This window comes from Phoca vitulina, unplaced genomic scaffold (assembly GCF_004348235.1).
Source record: "Phoca vitulina isolate PV1807 unplaced genomic scaffold, GSC_HSeal_1.0 scaffold26, whole genome shotgun sequence".
NCBI lineage: Eukaryota > Metazoa > Chordata > Mammalia > Carnivora > Phocidae > Phoca > Phoca vitulina.
Genome location: NW_022589729.1, coordinates 18,110,730 through 18,131,582, shown reverse-complemented (window position 1 = coordinate 18,131,582; position 20,853 = coordinate 18,110,730). Strand labels below are relative to the sequence as shown.

Genomic DNA, 20,853 nt, shown 5'->3' with positions numbered 1-20,853 from the left:
ACACACACACACACACACACACACACACACACACACACACACAGAGTCACTCACTCAGGTTGGGGATGATGACCACGGCCGCAAGGTCATTCCGTTGTCTCCCACGCACCCTCTTGCTTTTGTTGTAGCTTCTTGACAGTGGGTTGTGAGACTGGTATTGATATGGCCATTTGACCCGTGCTTATTAGGGTTAATGGGAATATGGCTTGTTTGTCGCCTGTGGTCCAGGCCCATGGTACATGCCCCCCTGTGTTACGCCTCTCCTTTAGGGCGCACTGTTGCGACAGGAAAGAGACCTGGTTAGGCTTTGGATGGAAACAGGCTGTAGGTTGAAGTGAGCCTGAGGTCACCCTGGACCTGTGCCCCGCCCCTTGCCTTTCACCTCTGGCCCCTCAAACCTTTGGACTCTGCTCTAATGTTTGGCAGTGTCCTGTCTCCCTTCCTCCTCCTCTTCCCCCTCTGTCTCCTCCTCCTCCCTCTCCTCCTCCCCCTCCTTCTCCTCTTCCTCCTAGGTTACTGCACCAGTCATCAGGCTCTAAAATTCCCCAACTCCCTGTCCAGTACTTTCCTCTCCGGAGCTCTCAGGCCCCCCACCTCCTTTGGAGACAGACTCTTCTCAAAGCCTGACTGTAGACCACTAGACACCCAGTGTGTAGACTTTCTGAGCAAATTTGCAGTCTTCTTGGAGGTGGGGGTTATTTTTCGCTTCCTACAGTTCGGTGTGTGTATTTCTTTCACGGGTGTCCTCTCCCCACGCCCATATTTGCAGTTGCCATGTTTGGTGGAGGATATCCATATCCACGTGTTTATGTGTTTATAGAGATAGTTTAATATCGGAAGTACAAAGCACAGAGGCTGGCACAGCCCCTAACAAGCATCTCTGGAAGTGGCTTGTGGTTTGTATCTGTCAGCAAAGGCCCTCCCCCCTTGAGTCACAAACAGAAAGGCCCACCGCCCCCATCGGACTGCAGCAGCTACCGCCCATCAGGAAAAGCCTACCTTGCCCGCGTCCGCAGTTCCCAGCAGAGGCTGTGCGGGGTGCCTCCTGCTGCAGCCGGCTTCGGGCAAGGAAAGCTCACCTTCTAAGCCAGGGTCAAGTGGAAGGGAAGGATTGGAGGGGAAAGTAGGTGTTGCTCCCTCCACCACCAGAACTCACAGTTCAGGTGCTAATACAAAAGGAAAGAGCGAACTTCCTAGAGGTGTGTGTTGTGGGTGGAGGGCTGCCGTCACTTGGTAAATGCTCTTGACCCTACAGTCACATGTAGCTTGCCCATGATGTCTTGGCCACGATTGCCCTCTCAAGGGTCCTAGGGTACGTGACTGTCTCCACCAATTCTATAAACACACACAGAGCCAGTATTCTCATTGTCATGGATCTAGTTGTGCTAGAATCCTGAGAAACCCACTTCATTGGAATTCTAGTCTGTAGTAAGACATTTGGGGGAATGCCTGAATACCAGAGATGGGAGCAGGGCTGGAGTCAGGGGACTAATGAGCGGAGTCTCTGTCATTATTAATATTTAACTACTTGTGGACCTGTGGCTGGATGGGAACAGTTGAGAAATGTTCTGATGTGCAAATGAGCCACAGGCAGGTGAAGACACAGCTGGCCAAACTCACCGAGCATCTTTGTGTAAGTTGAAGATCTAATTCCGTGGTGGGCTTGGTTTGTTTTATCTTTGTTTTGAAAAGCAAGGTTCAGAAATATGACCTTAAAAAGGCGGTAGCAGGCAGCGATTAAGAGAACAGACTGACACTAGAAGACCTGAGTTCGAATCCTTACTCTGCCACTTAATCTCTGTGTTATTCTGGGCCTCTCTGTGCGCATCTGCTTCCTTGTTTTAAAAAAAATGGGGATAATAACATTACCTACTTCATTGTGTTAATGTGAGAATTAAATGAATTAATATATGTAAAATGCTTAACACAGTGCCTGGCAAAAGGCATTATGAACGTTTAATGCAATACGAATGTTATTGTTATCCCCTCCCATCCAACAGCTGTAACAATTTGTCTGGGCTCATGACACCTCTGAGGATCACCTTTCCAAGCAGTGAGTACAGTTCTCAAATCCTGCCTGGCTGAAGTAATGGGGAAGTGAGTGCCATGAGCATCCCAGGATTTGCGGGTATTAACTGTCCTCCAGAAACACCACTCCTGCCCGCTGTGGTTGAGAAGCATCCTCACTGAATGCCAGTAGCTTAGAGAGCACTAAGACATTGATGCCTTGTCTTTATATCACTTGCCCCCAACAAAGTGCCAGGCTCAGAGCAGCCTCAGTAAGTAGCATTTGATGAAGGTGGTGGCTTGTTTTTCCTCTTCAATCTCTCTGCTCTTGGAAACAAGCAGAAGGGCAGTGGTATATGAATGACATAGGTCAGGGCAGGAGCCTGACGATGGGTGGCAGCCATGTTGGCAAGATGCGCTCTTAATAAGGGAAACTTTTAGAAAGCTGTCTTCCCACGGTCTGCCTGCCTGTTTAGTGAAAACCCCTCTAACTTAGCCTTACCCCTACTTCCAGGTCTGTAACGGACTCTGGTTAATGCTGGATTTGCCCACAGAGGGGTTCAGAGTTAATATTAATCTCCAGGATTAAAGAAATCATGTTTATTAGATAGAGAAAGATATCCAGTGGGGTTTGGGGGAAGAGAGAGGCAGAGAGACAGAAGCAAAAAGAGAGAGACGCAGAGAGACCGAGAGACACACAGAGAGATTATGTGAACGCTTGTGTGCTTTGGGGTGGGGGCAATGGCAGTGGCGAGAACCCACCTCCAGCATTCCAGGAGGGCAAGGCCAACAGCAAACACCCCGCGAAAGTCACCGGCTGCCCTTTGGCTTTGGTATCAGAAATGTCCTTTACAGGTCATGGACCGTTTCTTCTGTAGAAGGCACATGGAGTTGACCTTTTACCTTTCATCTCGTTTTGTGGATATGTAAGCCATCCTGGACTAGAGAAAGTCTGGAAAATGGGGAAACCCGAAGTCCAACTCCACATTCAAGGAGGGATGCTTGGACATACCTTACATGATGCTAGTGAGTGCCTGGAGCCTTCTCTGGACGCGTCATTGTTCAGAACTATGAAGTGTTATGTGATTGGGATTATAGGGTTGGAAGGGGAGCCCTGGGGCTCCTTATCCTACTCCCCATTTGATAGATGTTTAATTATGATGTGAAGAGGAGGTGCTCGCCATGAGACCTCAGGGACAGGGGACTTTCTGGGGTGAGTGAGACTGATGTCCCACAGGGCCCCTTGTCCAGCCTTCCCGGCTCTGTCTTGTCACTTCATTAATGGCTGGGCTCAACCCACCTCTCTGTAAAGACTGGAACCACCCATGTGACAGCCACTGGGTCCTGTGGAGTCATCTCTTGTGGTGACTTCTTTGTAGGAGAGGTTACTGCGACATTGAGTTGTCCTGGTGCAGACCCTAGAACTCTTGGGCACTTGGAAAGCATTTTATTTGTCCAGTACACGCAGCAGCACTGAAGTGTGTGGCTTGAAGCCTTTTCGTGGACTCAGGCCCCTGTTTGGCTGGGGAGGTTAAGGAAAAGGATGTTGAGTTGTTAAAGAGAGTGGAACCCCCCACCTCCAATTCCTCCCGCCCCGGGCTCTAATTGGGATCTGCTCCTAGGAAAAGTCCTAGTGGAGTAAGTGAGTGAGTGAGTGAGTGTGTGTATGTGTGTTTGGGGACAGAGAACAGACCTGGAATGCTTTGAGGGAGGCCTTCTGAGGTCCCTAAGCTGTATCTTGTTTCCTCTCCTCCCTGCTTCCTGTCTTCTGGAAAGATGAAAGTGAAAGCATTAAATGTGGGCTTAAGTGTCCCCCCTCTTCATCAGAGCATGAAATTTTCTGATTATGGAGGGAAGGGGGCTTGAATCCCAGGTACAGTCAAAAATGATTAATGCCACTTGTCTGCCAGCCTAATTAGACTTGGTAATGAACGAGTGTTTGCCTGCTGATCCTACGGAGTTATTAGGTGGAAGTGAATTGACATCTCCCCTCAGCGCTGAGGCTTTGGTCTGGGATCCTCTCTCTTCCCCCCAAGTTTATCAGCCACTCAGCCTCGGCCAAGCCTGGCATGTCGGCCCTGAGTGACAGGGAATAGACAGCCCCCTGCCTGGCCCCCAGGACCCTGCCTGGCTGGTGAAGTGGCTCCTGCCACAGGGGCTGGCTCATGGGGGTGAAGAGTGTGTGAGGAGAGGGACCAGAGGCTCAGGCCAGGCCCAGCCCACCTCTGAGCACAGGAAGACCAGTGGTAGTGCCTTTTCCCTGAAGAGCCCAAAGGATTTTCATGCTGGCTTCCACATTCATCCTTGGAATGGCTTCCTGAGGTCAGAACGCAGGGATGCTGCTGCCGAAGTCTTACGTGGGCAAGGAGGCACCGACCGTCCCCCTGGCTAGGGGCTGGACAAGGTTGGAACCTCTCAGGTGGGGCAGAACTGGCTGGCCTCGAAGGCCTTGGGGCCATCTCAGGCTGTCGGGTCATTTCCTTCCTTCAGGCCCTGCCCAGCATTTCTGGGTCCGAAGCCACGCCCGCATAGGCTCTTCCGAGGAGCTCTGGCTCCCACCCCATTCCTCAGTTTCCCCACAGAAGGAGCTGCTGGCCATTCTTGCTCTGCCCAGGGTACTATTAAGGCTGGTGAGGAAGCTGTAAATACACCTCTGGCCTTATCAGAGGCCCTTCCTGTTCGCATTCCTCAGATGACAAGGTGAAAATTCTTGGGCAGGTGAATATTTGTGGGTGCGCAGAGCATGCAACCGGAATGTGCCCCCCCCGCCAGCCCGAGCCTCCGTCAGCAGCCAGTCTTCCCTCTTGCTCACAGATCTGCTGTGCTGGTGGCTGGAGGCTGTCTGCCCCCCAGGCCACCCCCGGCCCCAGCTGGGTTCTGGCTCTGCCTGGGTTGGGGCGGGCCGGCGGTGCTGACGCGGGGAAGGCCAGCCCGGACTGGGGAGATGGCTGGGCATTTAGTCATTTGTGGTTTTGTTCCAAGAGATTTGACAAGCTTCTCTCTGCATGTTCAGGGCAGAATCTCAGGGTTGGGAGGGGAGCTGAGCCAGCTCTTCGACTTTGGGGAAAGAGCAAGGAGGCCAAGGTGATGATGTCAGGCAGGGCAGTGGGCTCTCTTCCCTGGGGGCTCTGGTTTAAGTGGAATCCCATCAGTGCTGGGGACTAGCCGTGGGGAGCCCTGCCCCGAGGTTAAGACTATGTGGACTCAGACCTGGGGAGGTGATGTTTGGGTGCTCTCTGAAGTACCCCACACACCATGCTGAGGAGACCTGGGCAGAGCCCGTGCACCCCAAGAGCTCTCCGTGGTGTGGTCTTTGGCCAGAGTGGCTGACAAGTTCAGGTGGGGCCTGTTCTAGCCTGCCTGTGGTTCCTGGCATAGAGAAAGTTCTTGAGAGATGCACCCACAGAAAAAGCAGTGACGTTGGGTTTTTATTTTGCCCCTTTGGGACAGGAAGGAAGGAGAACAGCAGGGATCCCTCCCGGCAAGGTAGCCATGTGTGTGGCCTGCCCCCACCCCCACCCCCATGGAGAATATCCGGTCCTGACTGAGGGGTCTGGCGCCCCCTGGTCTCTGTAGAACATCCCTGCTTTCCTTCAGGATTTTCCTACCCACACCTACCACCTTGGCTCCACTGAGGGCATCAGGGAGAAAAGTGTGAGCTCACATGGTGCTGAGGGTTTGTAAGAGGGTGCTGCTGGAGTCCAGTGTGTTCATTACTGCGTGTCAGGGGGAGGCAGGGAGCAGGGCCTGTCACTCACCTGTGACCACAGCGTGGCTGGCTCATGTTTACTCTGCTGTGGAGGGCCTGCACCCCACCTTCTGCTCTCCCTCCCTGTTTCTTGAGCAAACATTTCCAGGGCAGGGCAGATCTTACCCAGATGTCCGCAGTGGCTATTGGCCACGGCTCCCAGAGAATGAAAACTTGTCTTACGTGGACCTTTAAGAAATCACACCTAAAAGTCAGGCCTAAAAGGAGAGTGATGTTCTTTGCCTATGTTTTTTTTTTTTTAAAGATTATTTATTTATTTATTTTTGAGAGAGAGAGAGAGAGAGAGAGAGAGAGAGCGCGCTTGTGAGCAGGGGGAGGGGTAGAGGGAGAAGAGGGAGAAGCAGACTCCCCACTGAGCAGGGACCCTGAGGCAGGACTCGATCCCAGGACCCTAGGATCATGACCTGAGTCAAAGGCAGAGGCTTAACCCACTGAGCCAGCCAGGCGCCCTGTTTTTGTTTGTTTTTTCAATCCTTTTGTGGGTTTTTTTTTTCCCTTTTATTGACTTGTTAATCCTTTCATGTTTTGTGTCTACTGGATGCTGGCTCTGGGAAAGAATTATCGTCATGTTTGCTATAGATACAAGTTGGTGTCCTGTGAGCCTGCTAGGTGGAACAAGGAGAGTTGAGAATGACAAGAACCGTGGGAGCAGAGGTGGCCTGGCCCCATCTAAGGTCTTTCCTTGTGCACTGGCTTGTGAGGTAGGCAGGGGCTGGTGGGATCATGGCCCTCGCGCAGGGGAGAAAGCACAGCATTCAGGGAGGCAAAGGACTGCTCTAAGATGACCCAGATCGGAAGGAGCAAAACCAGCACCAGAACCCAACACAGCATTTTGCCTTATAAGCTAATGTCATTTGAACATACAAGTTCATTGAGTCTCCTCCTTTGTCTGGCCCCCCCCTTCTGCCAACGAATGCTGAAATGTCCATAAAAAGAGGTACAGAAGAAAAAAAGAGGGTGAGCCAAGGGGTGGGTGAGCCATGTGCCAGCTAGACAGTCAGCCAGTTCCTGGATAATTGAGAATTGGCTGCACTTAAGCCTGTTTCCAGTGTGTGGTTTCTAAATAGATTTTCGGCATGTGTAAATCATGAGATCTTTAAACAAAAGGTGAAGTTTATCTACGTCCCAAGATAAAAGAAAAAAGAGTCTCTCTGTGGCCCTGCCCCACCCCCACTGGTGTTGGGAGTACGTAGGGGGTTGGCATGGAAATGCAGGTAGGAGGTCTTTTCCCGTCCCATGCCTCCTCCTCGCCGTGACCCAGGGTCAGCGCTGATGATATCAGGGCTAACCAGGAACCACAGCAAAATTAGGCTGAGTGTCCGAAGGGACAGCTAGGGTGAAGAAGGGCTGCTTAGGGGCTTTAATATAAACCGAGGTTTGCCCCCCGGACCTCTGGCTCTCTCTCAGGCAGTAGCGTGGCCACGTGCAGACCAGCAGATCTGGGGAACAAGCCCCAACTCTTACCCCATCTCTGACTCTCTCTCTGTTTCTCCAGGTCAGTCTTACATTTGGGTATCATTGCTTACTTTCTTTGCTGACTTGGAGGAGGCTGTTTTTTCCATTCAAGCTGAATGGATGCTGGAGGTTTGTGGTTTCTGTTGAAACAATTGTGTCCTTTCTGCTGGGGAGGAAGGGATTTAAAAGAAAACAAAACCCCTCAGAGATCCCTTACTGTCCAAGGGAACAACAGATCCCAGCTGTAACTTGATTTGTGAGAGAAAGGGTTGAACATATGGTACCTAAATGTCTATTCAGGTGACGAATATTTTCAAAAGCGATCTGGAGTTACCTTTATATGAATGGGGTATTTCAAGGTAAGAATATAGTGTAGCCCTGGCACTTGAGGTAGGGAAGGCTGTTTCTTCCAGTTGTGCTGGGCCTTGGCTGGACTCCCTCCCCAGCAGGCAGGTCATCTGGTCGGTGCTCAGACGTTGGGGGCTACAAGAGGTCATTGCATGCATTCCTCCTGCCCCTAGTTAGTGCTACAGTTTTCTATCTATCCAGTTTTCAAAGGGTCAGGAGGGAAGATTCTAGAGCCTCCCAAAGCTCCTCCAGTGTCTGCCAGTTCTCTCCTGCTGGCTTCTTCGGTGGCTTAACCCCTCAAAGAACAGCTCTGTGATGAGGAGAAAGGAGAAGTGAGATCAGTAAATCCTCGAGCCCAGAGGGGGACATTCAGGAGGGGTTTTCCCCCATTACCTGTGACTCCTACTAGAAGCCTTCTAGCACGCGTGTTTCCTTCCCTGAGAGTTGGAATGGGAATGCCACCCCGGCCGGGGCTCACCCTGGTGGGAGTTCTGGAACCCCTGGGGATCTCCCAACCCTTGCTTGATGGCTCCAAGTGTCGTTTTAGGACCTGGACTCACTTGTGCCCAGCCTCTTCTGTGCAGAAGTTGCTGGATAAACTAGAGGCCCTCAAAAAAAAAAAAAAAAAAAAAAAAAAGGCCATGGGCAGCCCAGTCTCCCTGAGGAAGAACGAGGGAGAAAGAACCAATGTCCGGGCCTGAGGAAGGGTGCGATTTTAGGGCATTTCTGTCTTAAATGAAGGACTGGCATACAATGCACTTTTATTATCGAGCTTACAAACAAGTTTTTATTGTTACTGCACCAAGTACTGAGGCCCTCAACTGTGGGGGTGTTCTAACAGGGGGACCCCCTACCCAGATTTCCTAGGAGGAAGGCAGATGATGGGGGGCCCAGTTTGGAGGAACAGAGTGTAGCTTAGGTTTGTTCTACCAACAGTTTCTTCTCTAACTGGGCCCGAGGACATGGCCTCCAGCTAGGACACTGCTCAGCGTTCTCTGTGACCCGGGGACAAACGACAGCACAGGGGAGCTGACCCAGGCTGGCGGTTGCGGGAGGAACAGCAGGGCTCACGTCTGAGCCCACGGGTGTTGACTTCTGGACCTGACATCAGGTGACCGGAGCACAGATGCGTAAATGCATCTTCATTTCTGCACACACCCGAGTCCTCCGCAGTGCAGATGAGTGTCCCTCCTTCCTCTGCAACTGGCTTCCACTGGCAGTTGGCAGATGAGTTCTGGAATCTCTGGGCAGCCCTGGGAGCAGGCATCCCTCCCCAGCGACTTTCCTGGAAGGCTTTGGTGCCAGTCCAGTGCCAGGCGCCCATTTGGCCTGGGGGACATGGCTTCTAGGAACTTCCCCACTAAGGACTTGGTGGCTTCTGGGAGTCAGTGTTGAGGGGATGCCCTGTGAGCACCGTTGTGGGGCTAGAGAACATTTCTGTCCTATTTATGTGAGACTCTCTTCTTTCCTTCTTTTCTCTTTCTTCCTCCTTCTACTGCTCACCTCTCTCTGCTCACTGCCTCCTTACGGGCCCAGTTGGCTGAAAGCCAACGCTCTTCCCCGCCCCTGGGCTTAGCGTGGGAGGATGTGAATTAGCCCCGTCCTCCCGCAGGAGCCTATATAGCTGGTAAAGCATTATTAATCCGCCATCCCCAAAGAAATCCATTAACGAGCTCCTGGGTCGGGCACACGGTGTGAGATAACCGGTCACTTCTGCTGTCTGTTGAAACTTTGGAGACATTGATTTTCAGGCTCACAAGCACTACTGAGCAGTGAAGCTTGGGGCAGGCTCTTTCCTGCAGCCTGTTTGGTGGGGGCATTTTTATCTTATCAAGCTAAAAGCCCCAGGAATAGAAAGTTTTCCACTGGGGGAGGTGGAGGGAAAGGACCTCAGCTGGGAAGGAGAAGGCATTGCTCAGCCTGTGCTGGTGCCCGGGCCCCACGTCCCAGGTGCCGGTGACTTCCTTCGGGGAGAGGAGCTGGCTGGGCTGATTGGAGCAAAGCCCCAGTCACGGGAGGCCCCGGGGTCCTCCCAGGGCCAGTGAGTCTCCGCTCATCGCTCCATCCCTGCCGGCTGGCCTAGAGAGAAGCCATTGATCTCCCGCAGCGGGATGACCGAGGGCTGGGATGAGGAGGCGGCTCCTGCCTGCTTCAGAACAGTCATGGCGAGGCTCCAGCGGCTTTTCCGCAGGCTCCCCAAGAGCCGCTCGGGATCAGAGAGGCTCCAGGCCCTGCAGAGGTTCTGCCATGAGGCCCAGCTGGCTCGCGGTAGGTCCAAGTGCTCTAGCTAGGGGCCTTCAGGGGGTTCTTGGGTTCCGAGGCCTTGCCCATAGGGAAGGGAGTGCAGGAGCCTAATGGCAGCCTGGCATTTGCTGCTGAGCTCAGCGGCCCCCCAGGGCCCAAAGCTCAGGTGCTGACACCCTGCCAGCTTTAGGTGGAACAGCAGATCCGAAAGCACATGCGCAGAGGCCCAGGTTGCCTGTGGGTGTGAACAGCTTTTCCTGGGTTAAGCAGTCATCCTAATCTGGGCCCCTGAGCTGGGGGAAGATGGGCACTTGGATGACACCGTTTTCCACTCTACCGTGCTGGAGCTCGGAGGGGTGTGAGACCTTGTCATAGTGTGGAGTCGGCCTCCCAAGGACCCATGGGCAGTGACGTTTCCTAGGCAGGGGTTTCTCACCTGCATGGTTAGGGGAGGTGCCTTCAGGGCCCCAGCACGCAGGGTTTGCAGGGCTGGGGACTACTAGCCGGGACACAGGGGACAGGAGCCCAGCCTCAGGCTGCAACTGGGCCAGGATTTCTTGCCCTGAGCACTAATTAGCAGGAGAACGGTCCTTGCCAGGGGAAGGATAATGGCATAGTGTGGGGCGAGTGAAAGATAAGAAGGAGAGACAGTAGCATTCACATTTTCAAGGAACCTTAGGTCCTCCTACTCACTTTTTTTCCAAGAAAGGAAGCTGAGGCCAACCAAAGCTGGTGGCAACACCAGAACCAGGGGGGAGTCCTGGACACCGGCCTTCCAGCGCCTGGTTCTTTCTGCTGTGTCATGCTATCTCAGCATCTTATCTTTCTATAGCGCCCTTCTGCCAAAGAGCTGAAGCAATTATGTTTTATTTGTTTACTTTTAATATCATGTATTCCCTCCAGACCCCTGTGCAGGAGGAGTGGAAAGGGGGTTATGTTATTTCACTGATGCGGCGGCTCAGAGAAGTAAGGCCCCTTGCTAGGGGCCAGAGCTGCACAGCCAGGCCTCGAACCCCTTGGCCCGGGTTCTAGTCCCCTTACTGACCGCTTGCTGCTTCTCATTGATGGCTGGATCTTTGGAGCACAAAAGCTTTCCTGGGGGCTCCCTGTCCCACTTGTCTCCGTGCTGTTCTTGTACACATTCAGGAATTGGTGGGCGTCCAGTGGGTCACAACACTGACTTCTAGAGATGGAAGAAAACTGAACAGTCCTCTCTGGACTGAGATTTCGGAAGCAGAGTTTAAAAGACAACATGGTCTGGACTCTGGAAAATATGATTTTTCTGATCGAGGCTTTACCTCTTGAGAAGTGGGAATTTTAATTCAACTAGACCTAATCCCCACTTGGAGACAAATACTCTTAGCCAGCCTGCACAATTTATCCTCATCGGTGGCCTAATACATACTGCGGCCCTCACTGAGAAGACAGCTGGATGCTGAGTTGCTCAATTTAAATGCTCACTCGTGTCTTCGTGTTCCTCCTACCCCCTGCGAGAATTATCCAACAGATCATTCCCTTGCTCCTTTGCTATTCAGCCCAAGGAGTTATAGATTTAAGAAAATCAATCAGGCCTGGAGTGGCAGCATTAAGGTCAAGGCAAATGCCGAACTGCCTCTGAGACACGCTTGCTCGTTTAACTTGTGTTAGCACTTGGACTTAATAGATCAGAAGAAGGGAGACAGGGCACTCAAAGATGATGGCAGCAATAGACAGTGGACTGCAGATTTCTAGAAGAGCTCATCTTACTTGCAGGAATCCATCAGCAACCCGTAGTACGGCACTGAAGAACACGGTGGGCTTGGAGCCAAGCTGAGTTGAGTCTGGATCTTGGGTTCTTGGTGGTAGGGCCTTCCTGGTATAGATGAACCTCTCTGAGCCTTGGTTTCTCCCAGTGTAAACTGGGCAAAGAATCTCAACCTCAAGCCGGTGTCAGATAGGTTAAACGTGACATCGGATGTAAATCAGGTGACATGGTGCTTGTCCCAGAGCAGGTCCCTCCTTGGCAGTTGCTCTTATTTCCTGCTCCAGGAAGACCTCTAATAATGGCTCCCGGTCGCTCACCTGTGCGAGCCCCCCCATAGGGCTGCGTGCTCATCTTCGTGAAAGAGATAGCGTTTGGAGGTTGCCTGGGCAGAAGTGGGGGAGGGGATGAAACTCAAACACCTTCTCTGGAAAAATTCCTATCACTGCGTTTACCACACCGCTAATTAACAAGGAAGGCTAGATGAGCCCACTGGGCATCATTAGAGCTGAGCAAGCGTGTTGCCAAGGAGCAAGTCATATTTCATCTGAAAAGGCGGATCGGGGGTCTGCAGGAAACGGCCTGGGTCTCTCCAGAAATTTCTGGTGGTCCTGGCTCTAAAGGGACACAGCTGTCAGGAAGCCTTTGTGAGTCTCGTGCAGAGAAGGGCGCAGACGTAATCTATTTACTTTTCTTCTCACGGCAAAAAGTCTCCTTTCACCCGGTTGGTTGGGGATCAGCACTTTGTGTGCAAGTGACAGCCAAGCAGGTGTGGAAAAACCAGTTGGAGGCAGCCACCTGGTTCGCCCATAAAGGACTGAACCTGTTTGCTCCTGGGCTTCAGTGGCCTCCTGGCTCTGGTGGGCATACCTGTGTGCACACACCTCTGTGCGCATTCATGTCCGCACGTCCGTCTAAACCTCCTCTGCTGCGCTGCAGGGCTTCTTGCAAGCTTATTTAGCTGTTCTTCTCCTTGGGGTCTGTGGGACACTACCAAAAATATACCCGAGGCTAGCGAGAGGCTAGACCGCCCTTTGCCCCTTCCCAGAGATCGTGTCTGCTTTAAAAACAATAAAACAGGGGCGCCTGGGTGGCTCAGTCGGTTAAGTGTGCGACTCTTGGTTTCAGTTCAGGTCATGATCTCAGGGTCCTGAGATGGAGCCCCATGTTGGGCTCCACGCATGGAGCGGAGTCCGCTTGAGAGTCTCTCCCTCTCCCGCTGCCCCTCTCCCTGCTCGTGCGTGCGCACTCTCTCTCTCTAAAATAAATCTTTGAAAAAAATAAAAACAGTTGGGGCACCTGGGTGGCTCAGATGGTTAAGTGTCTGCCTTCAGCTCAGGTCAGGATCCCAAGGTCCTGGGATCGAGTCCTGCATTGGGCTCCCTGCTCAGTGGGGAGCCTGCTTCTCCCTCTCCCTCTGCTGCTCCCCCTGCTTGTGCTCTCTCACTCTGTCAAATAAATAAATAAAATCTTTAAAAATAAATAATAAATAAAAACAGTAAAACAGAAGCAAAACAAAAAACAAACCAAAAAACCCCCCTTAAGCTCTTCATTCCATATCTGTCCCTCACTACTAGAGATCATATCCTTTCTTTATCAGCTACCCAGACTCCTCCTGGTGTCTTCTCAGGGGCCCGGGGATGGGCAGAGAGGAACCTGAGCCCCTGGGGGTGGGAGACCCCACCTGCTTTGTCTCTCTTACACCCAGAGCAAAGTGACACATGCCTGGGGGGGCAGAGGCCCCTCCTGAGCAGGCCTGAAGCCGAGAGGGTATCTGGAAGCTCCACGCTGGCTTTGGATACCATGGGCTTGTTACTGTTTGTAAAGCTCCCTTAAACCCAACTGCCTACAGTGTTTTAAAAAATTTCTTTTTTTCTTTTCTTAAGGTGCTCTGGCAATAGAATTTATTTTTTTTCCAGGACATATCTATACTGGAAAAAAATATACGTGATGTATTTTTTTCTTTCATCCACTTGTTCCTATTGCAGAAAGTCTTTGGATATAACATGCTGTCCTTTAGAATAGTGGTTCACTTAGAAGGCCCTCAAAAATTACATGTTGAATGAATGCATGCACACATGAAAAACTGACTAATAACTAGGTTTATGTGGAAAGACAGGGGCATAACTGTGAAAAGGTTTAATATTCTCTCTGTGGCTTTCTGAGCACATGTGTCCCGATGGATGCACATGCTCTCATCGCCCCTGGTAAAAAATGGTGTCATATCTTTGCATGTCTATCTGTCTGGCCATACCCTAAATTCAACTTGAACTTCTTTGGATATGATGTCAGGTGGTCCAGCTGACAAACCTACAGACCCTTGCACACAAAGGATGAGATCCATTTGGCTTTCCCACCCTGGGCCCCCACCTGAAATCATTTACTTCAACATTTCCCCCAAAATGTATTGCCTCTTACTATTACTGTCCAGGGGTGGGCGGGACTCTCAGAGATGCTCTGTGATATCACGCTGAGGGCCTGCAGACTTGCCCGCTTCTCTTTTCTACATCCACATCTCCTCCCGGCCACCACTGTCACCAAGAAATCGCTGCATGAAGCCACAGTGCGGCAGAACAACTCATACCTACCCTTGGGGCGCAGCTCTTTAAGATGCTGGAAGCGTTACTGGGAAACACAGTGCATGTGGAAATATGATACGAAAAAAATTTCAGCCAACCAAAAGATTAATTAGAGTAAATGAAAAATAGTTTCGCTGTCGTAAAAAGACTGAATCGATTTAAAAGTAGAATGAACTGTAGATGACTGTGGGAATTATGGCTACAATAGGGCGTCAATGTTATAAACATCGGAAGTGTAAATAATATAGTAAAAACCAGGGAGTGGGGGCCGAAGAGCCAGAGGGAGCGTTCTGGAGTAGTCCCAGCAGAGAGCCAGTTAATTCAGCTAAGGTTGAAGCATGCGTTGTTAAAAATGGCTCAACCCTATTAAGTGTGTTTATATTTTTAAACATATATACGTATACGCACAGGACAGGGGGCAAATATGCTTCAGGATGCAGCACCCCCAAAGACTGATGGGGCGTGAAACAGACCACGTGGGAAAGGTGTGCCGTGGCCAGGCCCCGCGCCCTGCCTCACCGGGCCGAGGGAGGGCACCGCCTGATGCTTCCCTCACTTCCTGCATCGTCTGTCTGAACTTGTGAACTGTCCTGCCCTCCCTCCCCGCACCTGCCCCTCCCCAAATACCCCCAGCCCACACCCCCAGCCTGGCCTGGCCACCCTGCCTTCCTTTTGTGGGAGCTTTTGGCCTCGGGATGTGGGGTTGTGTTGGAGATAGATGATTAATGGGCCTGCCGGAGAGGCACACCCACCCACCCCACCCATACGGGGCAGGATGGTGCCTCTGCAGGTCAGCCTGGGCACCCAGGGTCTGCACCCAGTGTCTGCCGGGCCGGCAGGGGACGAGTCAGGGGAGAAGACAGGCCCCGGCAGAAACAACTGGTACATGAGGCCTAGCAACCAAGGTCCCAGAAAGAATCTTAGAATCGGCTTTAGTCCCTGAGCAACAGGGCAGGACCCTTTGCCCTTCCCTTCAGTACGAAAGTGTCACTCAAAAGCGCACATCCAACCCCAGCCAGGCCTGCCACACGCCAAACCTATCCGGTCACTTTGGGAGAGGGTGGAGACCAGGACCTTGGGGTGGCCTTGTGTCCTCGGTTCAACCGAGGCATCCCAGCATCACCCCACCTCTGGAGCTCTCTCTCTTCAGCAGGCCTGACCTGGGGGAACCTGCTTCCCGTAAAACCCACCCACCCCAGCCCTCTGTTTTACATGGGAACTGAATGTCTGATCCAGGCTGGAGCATGTTCAGGCCCATCTCCTCTTGGCTCTTCCCACAGAGATGGCAGCCTCCATGCGCCCAGCTGCCCACCTTCCCTGTCTGCGGGAGGGACCTGCCCACAGCCTCTGACCTGGGATGTGGGTCTGGCTTCCAGGTCGCTCCCCTACCACTACATCGGTCCTTCCTGCTGGCTTCCTGGCTTGCCTTCTGGCACATTCCGTGGGCTGTGTGTTGTGTGTGTGTGTGTGTGTTGGACTGGGGTTGTGCAGTGGAGGTGAGGAGCCGTTGTGTGTCTCCAGACTGTCCCTGCTAGGGCGGGGCGTGCTGAGTACCCTCAGGGGTGGCCTGTCTTCTGAAACAAGAAACTACAGTATATGGTCTCAGCAGGGCTGGGGTTTGAGGGCCTTCCTGGAAACACAGAGATGCAGATGTCCTGAGCTGGCTGCCTGACCCACGAGCGGGGAGTTTCCATGCCCTTGCTCCACCCTGACTAGGAGTTCAGCCAGGAGTATGAAAAACGTATGGATGGGGTTGATGTTGGCAATTGCTGCAGACCGCCCGGCTTGACAAATCACAGTCTGCCTTCCCATCCTCCAGTACAACCCCCCCCCCCCGCCCCCCATGTCCCTGCCTTCCTCCTCTGGGCCCATCAACAGCAGGGCAGGAGGGAGGTTGGAGCAGGTAGGAGGAACTCCCTGGAAGGTTGCATGGTTCTTCTCACTGTAACACATTGGGAGAGGGCCCCAAAGCAGAGAGGTTTTCCAGCCAGCATCGCACACTGAGGCAGGGCACCCAGACTCAGGAATCCCACCGTGTGGAAGATGACAGCTACCCTTTATCGAGCACCTACTACGTGCCAGGCAGTGTTGGATGCTTTACCTACATTCTCTCTCTCTTTTTTTAAGATTTTATTTATGTATTTGAGAGAGAGAGAGAGAGAGCATGAGAGGGGGGAGGGTCAGAGGGAGAAGCAGGCTCCCCGCTGAGCCGGGAGCCCGATGTGGGACTTGATCCTGGGACTCCAGGATCATGACCTGAGCCGAAGGCAGTCTCCCAACCAACTGAGCCCCCCCAGGCGCCCCACCTACATTCTCTTTAATTGTGACAACAACTCTGCTGGCTAGGAAGATATGACTATTTCCATTTTGCAGATGAAGACATTGAGGCTAAATAAATTCTCTATTTTACTGAGGTTAGGTAAATTGTCCAGGCATCTCACGCTCCATTAGAAGCAGAGTTTGGGTTCAAACCCGGATCTGTGGGACTCCGGAGGCCAGATTCCGTCCATTCCCCAACTCCTGATGAAGGGCCCCATCCTCTGCACCTCTTCTCAAAGACCTCTTGCATGGCCGGCAGCGTGCTTCAAGGCACCTCATGGTCTAGGGATTTCTGACTTACTACTGCTGAGTGGGTACACTTTGGTACCTCTGTGAGGCGGCTGGTGTTGGGAGCCCGGGGTCCATCCTGCTTGCTTTCCTGCCATGCTCATCTCTCGACGTGCTGATGCCGTGGCTCTGTTGTGGTGTAATGGGGAGCAGAGGTTCAGAGGCTGGGCCTCTTTGAGTGGGGGAGGCCGAGAGCCCACTGCTTGTGGAGCTTGACCGTGGCTGATGAGCTAGCCTCTCTGGTAAAGCTGCCCCGGGATCTCAGCGCAAGAACCGCTAGCTATTGCCCAAAGAGGTCAGCATCTCCCAGATGTGGCATCCCAGAGATAAAGGGGCCACGTTTGGCGAGTGGGGCCAGAGCAGGCAGACAGGATGGGTGGGGTCCGGAGCTCCCAGGCTGAGTGGCTGGGCGGGGCTGGGACTGGAACTGTGAACGGACGCTTCCCAGGACGAGGTGGAGACCTCAGGGAGGGATGCTGTGGCCATGACCTGCTGGGGCAGAGGGAAAAAGCACTCGCTACTCAAGTCCCTTTGACTCACACTATTTTCTAGGCTTGGATCACCCTACCCCCCAGCCCCGATGAAGCCCACCCTGGCCTCAAGGAGTGCAGGATAGGGGGGCCAGGACCAAATGAAGGGGACGGCTCTGAGGAACAGTTTCCCAGAAAACAGGGCTAGTGAGAAGCAGCCAGGTGTGGTGGATTTTCACATCAGCTGTGCCGCTGACTCGCTGTGAGGCCCTCAGTGGGTCTTTTCACCCTTCCAAGTCTTGGTATCCTCATGCCTAAACTTGGAGTAGACTGAAGGATCTGGAAACCTCTGTCCACACGAAACCCCGCAGGTGGACGGCATTTATAGCAGACTTATACTCATAACTTCCAAAACCTGGAAGTAACCAAGATGTCCTTCAGGAGGTGCAAATGGACAGAGAAGCTGTGGTCCAGCCACACGATGGAATGTTATTCAGCGCTCAGTGAGCTGTCAAGCCATGAAAAGACAGGGAGGAACTTCAAATGCATGTTACTAAGTGAAAGAAGCCGATCCAAAAAGGCTACATATTGTATGGTTCCAACTAGATGACATTCTGGAAAAGGCAAAGCTATGGAAGCAGTAAAAAGATCAGTGGTTTCCAGGGGTGAGGGGGTGGGAGGGATGAACAGGTGGAGCACAGAGGATTTTTAGGGCAATAAAACTACTCTGTATGATAATATAATTGTGGATACATATCGTTACACACTTGTCCAAACTCATCGGATATACACCACCGACACTGAACCCTAAGGTAAACCAGGGCTCTGGATAATGATACACCAGTGTAGGTTCATCAGTTGTAACAAATGTGTCACTCTGCTGGGGGATGCTGATAGTGGGTTTTGGCGAGGGGGGTGGCAGGAAGTACACGGAAAGTCTCTGTATACTTGTGCTCAATTTTGCTTCAAACCTAAAACTGCTCTAAAAAATAAAATCTATTTTTAAAGATAGGGAAAGCAACGTGTCCCACAGGCATAGTATTGATTTTGTGAAATCACACACACACACGTATATAGGAAGCATATAAAGGCTCCCGCTGTTATTGCAGTGTGGGTACGTGATTTTTCTTTGTTCCTTTTCATGGCATTTTTTCCCATTAGCAAAGAATATAGGCTCACTGTAAAAACCTAGCAACTATGCAGAAAGGTAAAACACTTGAAATCCCATCCCTCCGAGCAAGCATGTCAGAGCCAGGAAGCTCTCTGAACAATGTGTTTAGACATGTGTATATTTTTATATAGTTAGGACCATAGAACAAAACCATTTTTTTTTCAATGATATATTTGTGGACATTTTCCCAAGGTGACCAGTATCAATCTACATCCTCTTTATATAATGGCTAAGTTGTATTTATTTTTAAAAATATCATAACTCTAGCTGGCCCCCTGTAGGTGGATATGGGGTATTTCTAGCAGTTTGTTGTCATGAACAACCATGGCATGAACAGTTTAGTGAAGAGATATTTAGATACAAATAAATACACACTCAGGATGAATTACTGTAGGAAATTCGTATCATCAATGTAAAGACTTTCTCATTTACCCACATCCTCTTTAATACTGGACAGTATCAACTTGGTTAACAATTCTCTTTTCTGAAACCTGAGCAAGATTTTAGAAGTTCAAATATTGGAGGGGTGTGGGGAGGAAGGAAGGGAAGGGAGCCGTCCAGGGGCGGACAGCAGCGCCTCTCCGACGTCGGGAAGGGCGGCCCCGCACCAGACTGGCTCTGTGTCCACCTGGCGCCTTACTTATGCAGGGATCTGAGCTGGGGTCTCCCTTGCTGGAGAACAGGGGTTCAGCGGAGGTCTGAGGATGCCTCGGGACCCTTGGCATCAGGACTCAGTGGAGGTCTGGAGGAAGGTCCGAGGGCCCGGACAGGATATGCACAGATAGGCTTCTGGAATGAGGATGTCTGATGCTGTGGCCACTGGCGAGACCCACCTTGGGGTTTGGCCAGTTGATAAGAATAGTTAGTATAGATTGAACTCTTTATATTAGATCTTGTGTTACTTTTACCTAAGTATCTCATTCCGTTCTCATGGCAGCCCTGCGAGGCAGATACCTCTATCACCTCCACTTCACAGAGAGGAAACTGAGGCACAGGGGACACTAGCCTGGGATCAGATCGGCACTCACACTCTGGCCTCTCCACTTTGGCAAAAGGCAGAGCACCCCTCCTTACTCTGGTCACTTATCCAGTTCATACCAAACCCCTTCTGAATGTTTAGTAGTGTCTGGTCCTCTCAAACACTGAGGAGGGCCCAGCACAAGGCTGGAGACTTGGGGGGCAGTGTCGCTGAGGGTCCATTAACCCGTGGGCCCTTTGCAAGAGGGCCTGAGGTCTGAGGGGAAATCTTGGGGTGACACGGAGAGGGGCGCTCCTGTCCAGGGCAGCAGACAGGCGTGAGGCTGCAGGGTGATGGGGGGTGGGGCCGCAGGTGGGGGGGCAGGCCTGTGGCCAGGGCAGATGGGTGCAGTGGTGTCGGAGGGATCTGGGCCGTCTCTGAGCGGCCACAGCTGGCCCAGCCCAGAGGCTTGTGTGGAGAGATTCCCAGTGCAAGAATGGGGGTCCCTTGAAATGTCCTGAGAAGGGATCCCTGATACTGAGGACTGTCCCCACTGACTTGCTCTGGAGGACCAGGACAACGCTGACTTCTGCTTTTTAGGTTAACTTATGTTAACACTGCATTTTCCAGTGCCCTTTTGTTTTTGTTTTGCTTTTGTTTGTACTGTCTCAGAACAAAATTATTTTAAAACTAAGAGCCACTTGTGTATTGCTTTGAAATGACTAGCTGGAGGCAGGTTGGTGAGACTGCAGATCACCCACCAGGAGCTGAGTGGGGTGAGGCGTCTGCCTGGCGGGGCAGGGCTGGGGCTGGCAGTGGAACGCTGACCGAGGGCTCCCTCTGCAGTGCTCTGCTTCAAGAACCCCGCTGAATCCTCATGGTAGTCCTGTGAGCTGGCTCGTTCCCCTTTTAGAGTTGAGGAGATTAATGCTCAGGGTCTTGCATGCAACTCTGGGCTGAAAGGGCCTGACGTTTCCGTATCAGACTCACAGCCTTCCAAACCCAAATAAATCTCTGTTTTAAGCTATTAGTTCATGGTACGTTGTTACAACAACTGGGAAACTAATGCAGTCTGGGTGCTGAGGGTGGGCCCTAGCAGCCCACCATCCTGGCGCGGGGGTCGCTCCTTGGAGAAGGACCCCTCTTACGGTTTGTCCCCATCATTTCTCCTTACGGTTGGCTTCTCTGTTTCCATAGGCCCCTCTTCCAGGACCTGGAGGCACATTTATTTTCCCCAGAGCATCCCCTGGGAAGGGGGCCAGGGGTTAGAGCTGCAAGGGAAGGGTGGAAACCGGAAAGGATAACAATTCTATTTTATAGATGACAACACTAAGGTCAAGAAATGCCAGTTCTCCCTAAGATACTCCGATTAGAACCTAGGAATGTTGTTCCCTGGTCTTTGCTGCCTCTGGTTGGGGAGATTCCTCATCCTATCTATCTTGTGGTGTCAGAGCTCCCTGCCCCCTCTTGGCCCCTGCGATGTGGGAATGTGAGTCGCCTGGAA

At 52.0% G+C, this 20,853-nt stretch overlaps 1 protein-coding gene across 1 annotated transcript in view; it reads left to right on the top strand.

Moving 5' to 3' along the window:
* Window positions 1–20,853, top strand: part of RASSF5 (Ras association domain family member 5) — a 66,100-nt gene that overhangs the window by 1,240 nt on the left and 44,007 nt on the right. The gene's annotated exons all lie outside the window — the stretch shown is intronic.